This window comes from Natator depressus, chromosome 1, assembly GCF_965152275.1.
Source record: "Natator depressus isolate rNatDep1 chromosome 1, rNatDep2.hap1, whole genome shotgun sequence".
Classification (NCBI taxonomy): Eukaryota; Metazoa; Chordata; order Testudines; family Cheloniidae; genus Natator; species Natator depressus.
In genome coordinates, this window is record NC_134234.1 from 121,864,383 (window position 1) to 121,877,922 (window position 13,540).

Consider the following 13,540-nt stretch of genomic DNA (forward strand, 5'->3'; position numbering starts at 1 on the left):
ACTTTTATTCTATCTCTAAAGAAGGAGCATCTCTTGAGCTGACTAATTTGCAAACTGTGCTGATGCTCAAAAATCTGTCATGGACATGGTAAGGTTCTGTTTTGATTTGACAAGTCAAAACAAGATTATTCTGCCATTAAGTACTAGCTGGTAGTAGAAATTAGTATGTTTTTTCTGTTTGGAAGTCGTCATTCAAATTCTCATTCCAGTATAATGCATCTGCCATGATGAAATTTGGGCGGAGGGTAAAATTTGTTTCAGTAAACTGAGTGGACATGAACTGAACATGCAACAGATCTGTTTCTGTCCTGACACTCACTTTAGAATCCTGCATGCTATATATTGCAAAGCTGTTTTCATGTAATAAACAGTCTAAATATAATTGGTCATCCTATTCTTAAACCCTTTGTGATCAGTAAATTAAACCATGTGCTATATGTAAATGAGGATTTAGTTCTTTTTTTCCCTCTGACCGTTAACACTTTCTGCTTGTTAATCAGACTGAAGTTCTGTTTTTAATTGTCTCTACAGGAATGAGTAACTATTTCTGCATTAACTTTCATATGACAAACAAATTTAGGTTTGAAATATTGGGGGAAATTTCCCACACCTTAAGGAAAATGCTGTGTTTTTACGTGTGGTGGGTAACTAACTAAACTGTCAAATGCAATTAAAGGGTTTTTTGATAGCACACTTTTTTCTTTTGTAATATTTAAATAACTGCTTGATAACAGCATATTTCTGAATCTTTGAACTTTATTTAATAAACTTTACTGCTAACAAATATTAGGAACACTTCTATTCCTAATGAAGTAAGCTCACCTCAGTTATTATATGTATAGTGTAACAGAATGTGCTTCATGCAGCTTTTGTATATGTTGGGTAGTTTTTTGTATGTAATTTGTCTAGTAGTTGTGAAATGTGACTTATAATAAACATTGTGCAAAACAAACAGTTCATATTTTCATTTCATAAGAATTTAAAATACTTTCTACAGTGGTATAGCTAAAACTGTATTTCAAAAATGTTAACTGATATAGTAGTTAAAGGGAAGAATTTTTAAACTGTCAAATTACTTTCTACTTAGTGGAGAAAGCACTGAGTTTTTGTCAGCTCATCTCAAAAGATGAATTTTTTGTTTATACAACCATTTATGTAGTAAATATAGAAATGAGTTGCTACTGAGGAACAGTAGCTAGGCTGGAGAAAGAACATGAGAATGGCCATACTGGGTCAGACCAATGGTTCATCTAGCCCAGTATCCTATCTTCCAATAGTGGCCAATGCCAGGTGCTTCAGAGAGAATGAATAGAACAGGCAATTATCAAGTGATCCATCCCCCATTGCCCCATTCTCAACTTCTGGCAAACAGAGGCTCGGAACACTTCAGGTTTTGCATCCCTGCCCATCCTGGCTAATAGGTCCATCAATGGCTATCTTCCATGAGTGTATAGAGGTGTGTGTGTGGGTTTTTTGGTGGTTTTTTTAACCCTTTTATAGTCTTGGCCTTCACAACATCCTCTGGCAAAGAGTTCCACAGGTTGACACTGTGTTGTGTGAAGAAATACTTCCTTTTGTTTTTTTAAACCTGCAGCCTATTTCATTTGGTGACCCCTAGTTCTTGTGTTATGAGAAGGAGTAAATAACACTTCCTTATTTACTTTCTCCATACCAGTCATGATTTTATAGACCTCTATTATATTCCCTCCCTTAGTTGTCTCTTTTCCAAGCTCAGAAGTCCCAATCTTATTAATCTCGCCTCCATACAGAAACTGTTCCATACTCTTAATCATTTTTTTTTCCTTCCCTTTTCTGTACTGTCAGTCTCCGGGCAATGCTCTGGAACTGCTCCCTACAGAGCCAGTCAGGACTCTGGTGAAGTCTCCTCTCTGTGAGCAGACTGTCTTCAGGGCAAAAAGCTCACACAGCTTCTGCCCTCCTGGGTCTGACTTCTGAGCATTTAGCATCCTCTGCCCCTCTGTGCACTTCCCACAGCAAGTCTGCCCAGGTGGTCCTGGGGAAGCCAGAGGGTCCTGCACCACAGCTTCAGTCAGACATGAGACTGAGCCAGCCAGTAAAACAGAGGTTTATTAGATGACAGGAACACTGTCTAAAACAGAGCTTGTAGGTACAGAGAACAGGACCCCACAGCCAGGTCCATTTTGGGGGACAGCGAGCCAGACAACCACATCAGCACTTCACTCCTCATCCCCAGCCAGCCCAAACTGCCTCACCCTCCAGCCCTTCCTCCTCTGGGCTTTGTCCCTTTTCCGGGCCAGGAGGTCACTTGATTTCTTTGTTCTCCAACCCTTTAGCTATCACCTTGCGGGGGGGGAAGGGCCCAGGCCAGCAGGTGCCAGGAGCCAGTGTCAGCCATTTATGTACCCTGGCCCTTGGCAACAATTACACCCCCTTATCCCACCACCTAGAGACTTAAGAAATGCATAGGGGAAACTGAGGCACTCCTACAGGATTTAGAGGAAACATTAAGAACATTCCCACTTCGTCACACGTACCTCTTTCAGTTCCAGTATATCTTTTTTTGAGATGGGGTGACCAGATCTGCATGCAATATTCAAGATGTGGGCATACCCTGGATTTATATAGACACAATATGATATTTTCTCTCTCATCTATCCCTTTCCTGATTCCTACCATTCTGTTAGCTTTTTTGACTGCTGCTGCACATTGAGCAGATGTTTTCAGAGAACTATCCACAGTGACTCCAAGATCTGTTTTTTGAGTGATAACAGCTAATTTAGACCCCATCATTTTATATGTATAGTTGGAATTGTTTTCCAATGTGCATTACTATGCATTTATCAACATTCAATTTAATCTGCCATTTTGCTGCCCAGCCATCCAGTGTTGTGAGATGCCTTTGTAATTCTTCACAGTCTGTGACTTAACTATCTTGAGTAGTTTTGTATAATCTGCCAATTTTGCCAGCTCATTGTTTACCCCTTTTTCCAGATCATTTATGAATATGTTGAACAGTACTGGTCCCAGTACAGCCCCCTGGGGGACACAGAAATATGATAATGTTAGCAAGGGTATAAAAATCTTAGATAAGAAAAGTCAGTGAAACAATCATGCACCTTTACAAAAATGCAGAAATCTACCCATGGGTGGGCTAAAAGTAAAACAAAAGGAACATAGCTTTAGAAATTCAGATAAGCTTTCTGCAAGGCTATCTAGATTATATCAGTAATAATTAACAATTGAGCTGGCCTTCTTTATACTTGATTTCTATTATTGCTAAAGCTGATGGGAGTGTATTTTGGAAGGATTATTGCACTAGTCATGTAATATAATTTCTCCCTTCTCAAAGCGTTGGAGCCATGCAAAACTTTCACAGAAATGTTCTGCCTCTCAGTAGTTGAATGACTATTCCATTAGATTATTTTCAGAAACATTATGGCATGACTAATGTGCAAATAGGAGCTATTTACTGTTTGTTTCCTAGTCAATTAAACAAAGACCAGGTGCTGGGGTTACATGTGCAGGCCCTGCAAAATCAAGCTTGTTCCTACTTAAAAAAAAAAAAAAAAAACCAAACTAACTGCAAAAACACAATGCCTTAATAAATTGTATTGATCTTTGGACATGTGTAAGAAACAAATTATTTTCCTGGTGTAAGTATTTTATTAATCTCAAACTATCAGTTAACTGTAATAGTACAAACTGTTAAGAGCTAGTTCTTTTAGTAAACAAATGTCATGTTAGTTTAATAAATGAGACTTCAAGGCTAGGTGTAGCTCTTGAAAAGCAGCATCCAAACTCTCCTTATGTGTAAACATACATGCAGAGAGAGATTTGTAGAAGATTGTAATTTAGAGATGCTCCCTCATAAGGGACAGTATTATGAACACAGGAATTTGGAGATGAGCGCTGGAGATAGGGACTGGCAACACCACATGGCTGTGTGCAGTCTCCAGTTTGTTTTATTAAAGTTTTATTCCTTTCTCGTTCACTGGCTTGTTATTTAATGAACCCCAAGATTGTTACATGGCGTCAGAAATGCTGAATGAGAAGGAAACTCCAGTCATTTTGAACTCCAGTGTTTGCAACTGCAACAAACAGAGGCACCAGAGAAGCACGTGGAGCGCAAGGCACAGAGGCTTCCACATGTATTTGGCAAGCAATATAGTAGCTTGACTAGCTTAAAAAGGGAGGAAAAGCCAAATATAGATGTGTTGCAACATCCATCCAGTCTGCAATTGTCAGGCAATGTTGCAGAGAACTGGAAAAAATTCAGACAGATTTGAATTGTATTTAGCAGCCATAGGGGCAAAGGAGAAAAATGGTAGCGTGAAATCATCTATCTTTTTTCATGTTGTTTGGGAGGAAGCATAGGATATTTATAACAACTTTAAGTTTGAAGAAGGTGAAAGCATGAAGTTAAGTAAAATACTGACTAAATTTGAGGAACATTGCATGCCAAAAAGGAATAAAACATAAGATACATTTTTACATACTTCCAAAAAACTGATGACACCATAGAGCAATATGTCACAGAATTAAGGACACTCAGTAAAACCTGTGACTTTGGTGGGCTGACAGAGTCTCTGGTCAGAGACAGAATCATTTGGGGTGTTAAAGATGATGTGCTGAGAGAGAGACTGCTCCATGAACACTTCACTTTAGAAAAAGTTCTCCAAATATGTAAGGCAGCAAAAATTGTGAAAGCCCAAGCCAAAGAACTGAATTCACCAGAAGGGGTTATCCATGTACTAAGTACAAAAGAATATAGCCAGAATAGGTCAAATCAAAGAGTGGAACCACTTGCTATGAAAACCACTGCTAGGGGAACAATTGGGCACAGATGGTCATGTGGAAGGTGTGGATCACAGCATGGCCCCAAATAGTATGTTGCCTTGAGGGAAACTCTGTCAAAAATATGGGGAAAATAATCATTTTGCAAAATGCTGCGGATCCCAAGTGCAGAGAAGTCAAGTGTATTCAGTTAAAGACCATCTGGTTGAGAAGTTTTTCATAGATGTACTGGGATTTAGCCTGATGAGAAGGACTGGATACTGCCTATGACAGTGAATGGAACAATTATTCCTCTGAAACTAGGCATAGGAGCTCGGCTTAATATTCTGTCTGAACAAGATTTAGAGACTATAAATAAGACCCAAACTGGGAGCAACAAAAATAAAAGTAACTGGTTATTCTGGAACAAATATACCAGTGAAGGGCAGGTGTGTTGCTAGCATCAACCATAAAAACACAATATACAGGCTACCTTTCATTGTAGTGCCAAAGGAAGTGACACCCCAATTTTAGGCCTGGCTGCATGTGAGAAACTCAATCTGGTAAAATGGGTGCTCTCACTACAAGATCATATTGAACATGCCTATGAGGCATTCTTTTGGGAATATCCTGACCTGTTTCAAGGGAAGGGTTGGGTTGCTCGCAGGGTGAACATACAATCCGGATAAACATACAGGTCCTTCCAGTTATCCATCTATGTAGAAAGGTGCCATTTGCACTCTGTGGTAAACTCAAGGCTGAGCTTGCAAGGATGGAAGCAATGCAAGTAGCACAAAAAATTGAGGAGCCAATAGAATGGATGAGCTCCCTAGTCATTATGGAGAAAAGTAATAGCCAGCTAGGCATATGCTTAGATCCCAGAGACCTCAACAAGGCCATACAAAGAGAACATTTCAAACTGCCAACCAGAGAAGAGATTATGGCTCAATTTGCAAATATTCAATATTCTTCTTTGAGTGATTGCTCATATTGATTCCAATTAGGGTGTGTGCGCGCCACGTGCACAGTGGTTGGAAAGTTTTCCCTGAGCAGCTCCCGTCGGGTTGGCTGTGGAGCCCCCTGGAGTGGCATCTTAATGGCGCTGAATATATGCCCCTGCCGACCCAGCCCCTCCTCAGTTCCTTCTTACCACCAGTGGTGGCTCTGCTGGAGCACCCCCAGTCCCAGCACTGGGCAGGCAGCGCAGTCCCAGTGCTAGGAGGATGGTTGGCATAGCACGGCCCCGGGGGTGCACCCCGGCCCCCAGCCTGCCTGCCCCAGCCTGTGGCACAAAGGCAGGATGGAGTCTGAGGGTGGAATATGGGCGGGGGGATGTCAGGCTGTTTGGGAAGGCAGAGCCTTCCCGTGCCTACGATACCCACTGCCCATGCTGAACGGCATCCTCATGCTTCACTACTTATAATGCAAATAATGTTTTAGTAGTCCTTGCTAATAAACAGGAACAAAATTATTCTTTGAGATATTTAAGACTATTAGCTCTGAATATTTGGATATGTATTTTACTTGTCTTAAATGTTTCCATGTTTGTAAGTACTTAGGTTTCATTAATGTAGCTTTCTTTTTCATGCATGCATCTTCACTGTAATGGTAGTCACACCCTTAAGTCTTTAAACTGGGGAAGGTCCAACTTTTAGTATGGGTTGTTGAAGGGATTTTATAAAGCTTGCAGGTGAGATTGGTGTGAATTTTTTAAGAAACACCAGAATGCCACGGATGCATATTTCATAGAGTGTGCATGTTTCAGATGCATATTTTAAAAGTTCTTACGCTCCAATGATACTTTGCTACCAGGCAGTTTTCCCCACTAACTTTTCCCTTTATCCCTAAACTACTGTGCCATTCTTGCTCCTAATTATTGAGCAGGCTTTCCAAGTCTACAAGAATTACTGTGAAATTTAGGAGGTCAGCAGCAACAGGAAACCCAGTGCACACCTTAAATTACACATTTTGTCTGTGTCCAATATGACTAAACATTCATCTTGGGGGATTAACAAAAAGATAAACAAAAAAAGTGCTAATCAGACTTTGCATTGTATCCTGGAGCTCTATGAGCACAAGTTCTGATAGTCCACCAAAGGTAGTAAATTCCGGAGTGGGGACTTGCTGTGTGCTGACCGAAGAGTTTTATTGCTAAGAAATTGTAAAAAGTATCTCATCTGATTTCTACTACCATAATGATGTAGAAGTCAAGAGACAATTTGATAAAAGACTGAGAGATATTTAACTTCTTCCAGAAGGAGTGTCAAATTTGATGCAAAGCAATATACACAAGTACCATTGAAATAAGTGGGAATTCTGTGCAAGGGGTGTTTAAGACTGGGCTTGAGGTCTGTATTTCATAGAAATATAGGCCTGGAAGGGACCTCAAGAGGTCATCTCGTCCATTCCCCTGCACTGAGGCAGGAATAAGTATACTTAGACATCCCTGTCAGGTGTTTGTCTAACCTGTTCTACAGTGATGGGGAGTTCACAGCCTCCCTAAGTAACCTGTGTCAGTGCTTAAGGATCCTTAAAGATTTTTCCTAATATCTAACCTAAATCTCCCTTGCCACAAACTAAGACAATTACTTCTTGTCCTTGGTGTCCTCTTCTTCCTTGGTGGATGTGGAGAACAATCGATCATCATCTTCTTTATAACATATTTTATGTATTTGAAGGCTCTCCTCAGTTGTCTTTTTGCAAGTTTTTTTTAACCTTTCCTCAAAGGTCAGATTTTTTAAAATTCTTTTTGTTGCTCATCTCTAATTTGTCCACATCTTTCAGTGTGGTGCCCAAAGCTGGATATAGTACTCCATCTGAGGCTTCACCAGTGCCACATAGAGCATAACAGTTACCTCCCGTTTTTTACATATGACACTTCTGTTAATATACCTCAAAATGACACTTCCCTTTTTTGCAATAGCATCATACGGTTGACTCATATTCCATTTGTGATTCACTATAACCCCCAGATTATTTTCTGCAATCCTACTGCCCAGTCAGTTATTCCACATTTTTAGCTGTGCATTTGATTTTTCCCTAAGTGTAGTACTTTGTACTTGTCTTTATTGAATTGCATCTTGTTGATTTTACACCATTTCTCCAATTTATTAAGATCACTTTGAATTCTAATCCTGTCCTCCAAAAGTGCTTGCAACCATTCCCAGCTTGATGACATCAGCAAATGTTATAAGCACACTCTCCTCTGCATTGTCCAAGTCATTAATGAAAATACTGAATAGTGCCAAAATCTGGAGGCATCCCTGCAGGACCGTACTTGATGTGTCCTCCCAGTATGCCAGAAAATCATGCACTAATAATTACTGAGTTTGTGTTAAGGTTCCACGAACTGCATAAACTCTTACCAGTGAATGAAGAATTTTGGCAGTGTTCAGAATTGGAATTAATGCTCTTGAAGTAAAGGGGTATGTTGAGCTTTGACATAATATTTGTGAATTTCTGTTCTCAGTTCAGGTGACTGATCCTGTGACATTTGTACCTCACAGGTGCCTGATCACCTGTGACACCTTTGCACACAGACTGTAGAGTTGGTAGAAAATGTCCCCCTGCTTCCCAAAATTGTTCACTGAAATACTTTCAGGCGTCCAGATTATACATCCTTTCCCCAGTTCCATTCATGCTAAACTCTGAATGACCTTATTTCTCAGATGTTAAATATTATTTTAATGTTACCTTGTTATTGGTTTAATATACTGTGTGGAGCCTAATCTATACAGCTGAATAATTACTCATTTCAGCCCTAGTATGGTATACCTATATACATTTTATCCTGCCCATCTCTTTTCTGTTTTCAGTTTCCAGAGTGTTCTTCCCTAGGGATGATTTTCAGTGTTTGTGCTATATTTTATTGGCATGTTAACATCTGGGCCTGCAAATTCCTCATGTTCTCTAGATGTTTGGAGCATCTGTAGTTCATCCTTTCAGCCTAAAACTTGGAAACTGCTTTGACATCTCTGAAAAGAACAACACAATATCTGCTTTACATTTCAGAGTAACAGCCGTGTTAGTCTGTATTCGCAAAAAAAAAAGGAGTACTTGTGGCACCTTAGAGACTAACCAATTTATTTGAGCATAAGCTTTCGTGAGCTACAGCTCACTTCATCGGATGCATACTGTGGAAACTGCAGAAGACAGTTTCCACAGTATGCATCCGATGAAGTGAGCTACAGCTCACGAAAGCTTATGCTCAAATAAATTGGTTAGTCTCTAAGGTGCCACAAGTACTCCTTTTCTTTTTGCTTTACATTTGTTTATCTTGTTGCATTTCCTAGGAACAGACTGAGAATGTTATTGTAATTCTTTCTTCCATAGTATAGATTGTATATATAGGACCAGATTATGAAATCCTGGCTCACACTGGAAAGCAGTTATTGAACTGTGTAGTCCCATTGACTTTGTGTCCTCATATTTCCCATGTCAATTGTCTCCTGTGGCCTCAGCCTGCTATGCTGTATATACAACAAAGTTCACTGAAAATTTATCATAGAAATGTTTGTTTTTAAAATGTGAATTAGTATTATTTGTCACATTCATCCTCTATAAAGACTGGCTCCAGGGGTGGTGAAACAATTTGTATAGTGGGGGTGCTGAGAGCCATTGAACCACACTGTAAACCCTGTATATAATGGAAACCACTTCAAGCCAGGAGATGCGGCAGCACCCCCAGTTCCAGCACCTATGACTGGCTCTCTAAATACTATAAATCCAATTATATGGGCCTGAAAAATTATCGGAATTAGCATGTCCATATTTAACTGACATAATGTGATTTTTAAGGTCTAATACCTGAGGAACAACTGGGGCTAAAATCCCTCATATTGTCCCCTAAAGCTAATTCGATCCGTTAAGCCTCTAGATCTTGAACCCTAAACTTGTCACTAGTCTAGCAATAAATATTGCCCATCCTGATCCCCAGGCCATTGTAATTTGCTGTAGGAAATTCTGCAAGTGATGGGACAGAAGGAAAAATGTTCTTGGCATTTTATTCAAAGTTGTTGGTGTCTAAAGAGGTATGACATGCTAGCATTTGTTCTGGGAAACATACAATAATGGACAGAATACAGAATGAGGTGATCATTGATACATGAAAAAAATGACCACATAGTTATCATCACCATTTTAATGTGGTTTCTGTCTAATCAAATCTTTTATTAAAAATATATCCTTTGCTATACAAAAGTTAACTAAAGGTTCTGTTTTGCCATCCCTCTTGTTCATGTGTACATAAAGTCCTTGTGGAAGATTGTGAGACTTTCTGGGGTGCAGTCATGCTCTTCATCCCCTTCTCATTCTACCTATATTATACAGCTTCACTATCTTCCTAGTGGCTAGCCGAGAGAAAAGATGGTCTAGCACAGCATTTCTCAAACTGGGGTCCGTGGGCCCCGCTGATCAACTCCTCCCCCTCCCTCCCAGTATCTCCTGCATGCTGAGGAACAGCTGTGCAGCAGCGTGCATGAGGTGCTGGGAGTGAGAGGGCATGGAATCATGTCCAGGGCGACTGGCCGTGCTGATCAACTCCTCTCTCACCTCCCAGTGCCTGCTGCATGCTGCGGAATGGCTGTTCAGTGGTGTGCCGGAGGCGCTGGGAGGGAGGGGAAGGAGCAGGGATGGGGCATGCTTGGGGGAGAGGATGGAAAGAGGCAGGGAAGAGGAGGGGCAAGGGTGGAGCGGGGCCAGGAAGAGGTGGCGGGGAGCCTTGGGGCAAGGGGTGGAGTGGGGGCAGGGCCTGGGGCTGACTGGGGTTACTTGGGGGTCCGTAAAAAATTTTAAATCAAAATGGGGGTCCTGGGCTTGCTAAAGTTTGAGAACCACTGCTAGCATTTAGTGTTCTAGCCTAGCACATGGGAGACTGAGATTCAGTTCCCTGCTCTGCTACAGACTTCCTGCATGACCTTGCGTGAACTTAGCCTCCCATCCCTACCTCACAGGATGGTGTGAGGATATATCCATTAGGGACTGTGAAGTACTCACACAGTATGGGTGATGGAAGCTACATAAGTACCTAAGATAGATAGGTTTGGAGGCAAATAAAACACACCTATGACATAACTGATACTTGGCATAAGGAATTATCCGGGGTGGACTCTGCACTTATTATTGAAGGTATTTTGTTGATCTTTTGCCCAAAACATTTGCTATCTGATGTCCTACTGGAGCCATCACTGCTCTTTGATTCTCAGTTAACAGTGGTGACCCATAGCAATTTTTACCATCCTTTGTTTCAATTGCATATTTTACTGTAATGTTTCTCAGAGCAATGGATGAGGGCTTTTAATTTGAAGTAGGTCAAAATAGGTAAAACCTAAAGCTGGTCACTGGCCAGGCTTTACATGTGGCTATCCATTGCTTTTTTGTCACTTAAAAGACCAATCTATACTTTGATACAGGTGCAGCATGCAGCTGTCTATTTTGAAAGTATAGTGGGCTGGAGATTGTAAATTTAGGCCCTAATCTTGCACTTTTATCAGTAACCGTACAAGTAGCCCCATTTGTCCATTTGCATAAAGTTATTCCCATATCTATCTGCAAGATCAGCACCTTGTAAGAAAGTGTAAATTCTTTGAGACAGATATTGTGTCTTATTCTAAGCTGGAATTTATCACATGGAAATGTAACTAATAATGTGCACTTAAAATCAGACCAACTCTCTGAACTTGTTTCCTATTAATTTCTTGGTGCAATTCAGAGTGCTGACTCTTATTCTTAAAGTTCTGAAGTTTCAGGGGCCCACTTATGAAAAGCACCCCTTACCTTACATCCATTGAGGTAGGTGAAATCAGATTGAGATCCCCCCCTCTTTTTTTTTTTTAAGATAAAATGTGCCAGTGTGGTGGTTTGATGGTCTGCCAAAGTTCAGGGCATGATGTAATTCTCATTTGTTTTGGTTAGTTTTCTTTGAATTGGGTTTGTTTTCTGTTTTGTTCAGGTTTTGGGTGTCAATGAGGGCATTCTGTATTTTGCACAAAGGTCTATTGAGGCATGCTTCTTTCAGACAGGGCAGTGGCAGCCATAGTGGCATGCCACCACTTGGTAAAGATGGCAAATATCATTCATACATGCCAAGTACTGAGAATTAAAGTGCTCTGAGATGGCACTAGTTAAAAACAAACCACTTTCTGACGTGGCAAAGCTACGCTCCCACAAACGCTTCCACATGAGAGTAACCCCATGAAGTTCAGGGGGATGTTATGCGCTTCAGTGGGTGCCGGAGCAGGGCCCAGGTGCCCAAGGACGGTTAAAAGCAGCCCAGCAGCGGCTTTCTGCAGGCCCGAGGCTGGCAGGCCCCAGCTCGACTCGCGCCTCTCGCCGGGCTGGGCGGTGTGTGTCCGCCGGGCCTGAGCCAGCCCCCGCCGCCGCTGCGGCTTCCCCTTCGGCCACCTGCTCCCTTGCTCAAGGGCGGCCCTTGTGCGCTCTCGCTGGGGCTGGGGCTGGGGCTGGGGCGGGGGATGGAGCCGAGCAGCCTCCGCCCTTGTGGCACAGCCCAGCAGCCGAGGGGGGGAGGCGCCGAGGGGGCGCCCCCCGTCCCCCGGGTGGCTTTTAGGACCCGATTCCCCCCGCCACGGGCCGGAGCGCGGCGGGGCCAAGGGGCGGCGAGGGGGCCCGGGCGCGCCGGGAAGGGAGGCGGGGGAGGCCGCTCTGCGCAGCGGCAGCGGCGGCGGCGGCGGGACGCGCCGGCCGGGCCGGGAAGGGGCGGGGCCTGGCGCCGCGGCGGCCCTGGTACAATAGGGCTCCTGTGTGCGGCCTCCCCCGCCGCCGCCTGCCAGAGCCAGCGCCAGCAGCGAGCCGCGGGGCCGGCATGAGCGGGGCGGCCGGGGCCTAGGCGCGGGCGCACGGCCGGGGACCGGGGAGGGCGGCGGCGGCAGCGGAGACGCCCCGGCCGGGGAGGGCGATGAGCGGCGGAGAGCGGCCCTGAGCGCCCCGGAGCCGCTGCGGCCGCACACGCCGGGGGACGCGGGCGCGGCCAGAAGGTGAGCGGGGCCCTGCGGGCGGGAGCCTCGTGGAGGCGGCGCGGGGCGTTTGGCGCCAAGGCCGCGCGGCTCCCTCTCCCGGCGGGGCCCGGGGCAGCAGCGGGGCTCGTCTCCCCAGGCGGCTCGGGGGCACCGGCCCCGGCCCGGGACCTCCGGCAGCACTTGGGGCGCCAGCGACCGGGGCGAAAGCAGCCGCGCCTGGTGGCGGCGGAGACGCAGCATCGGGGTGGGTCGGTCGGTGGGAGCTGGATACTGTGGGGTGAGCCCGGGGCTGGGGGTGCCTCGCTCGGCAGCTCCTCGCAGATCTTTTCTCTCCCTTTCGGCCCCCACGTGTGTCGACAAAGGGGCAGTAACAAGTGCACGAGCTGCGAGCGTCCTTTTGATCTCTCCCTGCTTCTCTCTCTCTCTCTCTCTCTCGGCTCCCGCATTGTGTGCGGAATTAAGGCTTTCCCAGGCAGGGGTGCTGCTACTTTAGGCCTTGTCAGTTCAAGAAAGTTGCACCAGTTTAAGTAGCATTGTGATGTTTTAAAACTGATTTTGGTTAAACCCGTGCAAAACCCTGTGGGGACGCAGTTATTTCGGTTAGAGTGGCTTATTTTGATGTAGCTTAAATTGATTAGTGGGTGTAAGAAATAAATACCTACCCTCCCTCCCCGCAAGAAAATGTAATTTGTGTAGATGAGCCCCTTGTGCTAATCAAGCTGAAAGCAAAGGTGACTTGGGGATGGGCTCACCGGGTCAGTATGCACTTATTTATTTTTTTTTATTATGCTCTCTTGGCACTTAAACTATAA

General features: G+C 43.9%; 2 protein-coding genes across 4 annotated transcripts in view; both read left to right on the plus strand.

Moving 5' to 3' along the window:
- CHST7 (carbohydrate sulfotransferase 7) overlaps positions 1 to 13,540 on the plus strand; it is a 225,560-nt gene that overhangs the window by 207,028 nt on the left and 4,992 nt on the right. The gene's annotated exons all lie outside the window — the stretch shown is intronic.
- The window catches only part of JADE3 (jade family PHD finger 3), an 87,285-nt gene continuing 86,415 nt past the window's right edge, over positions 12,671 to 13,540 (plus strand). For 2 of the 3 annotated variants that reach the window (XM_074965835.1, XM_074965852.1), the window contains exon 1: positions 12,723 to 12,746. The gene's annotated coding sequence lies outside the window, so the exon portion shown is untranslated. Of the gene's footprint in view, positions 12,747 to 13,540 lie in introns of all 3 variants that reach the window. The other variant, XM_074965842.1, reaches the window with a different exon arrangement.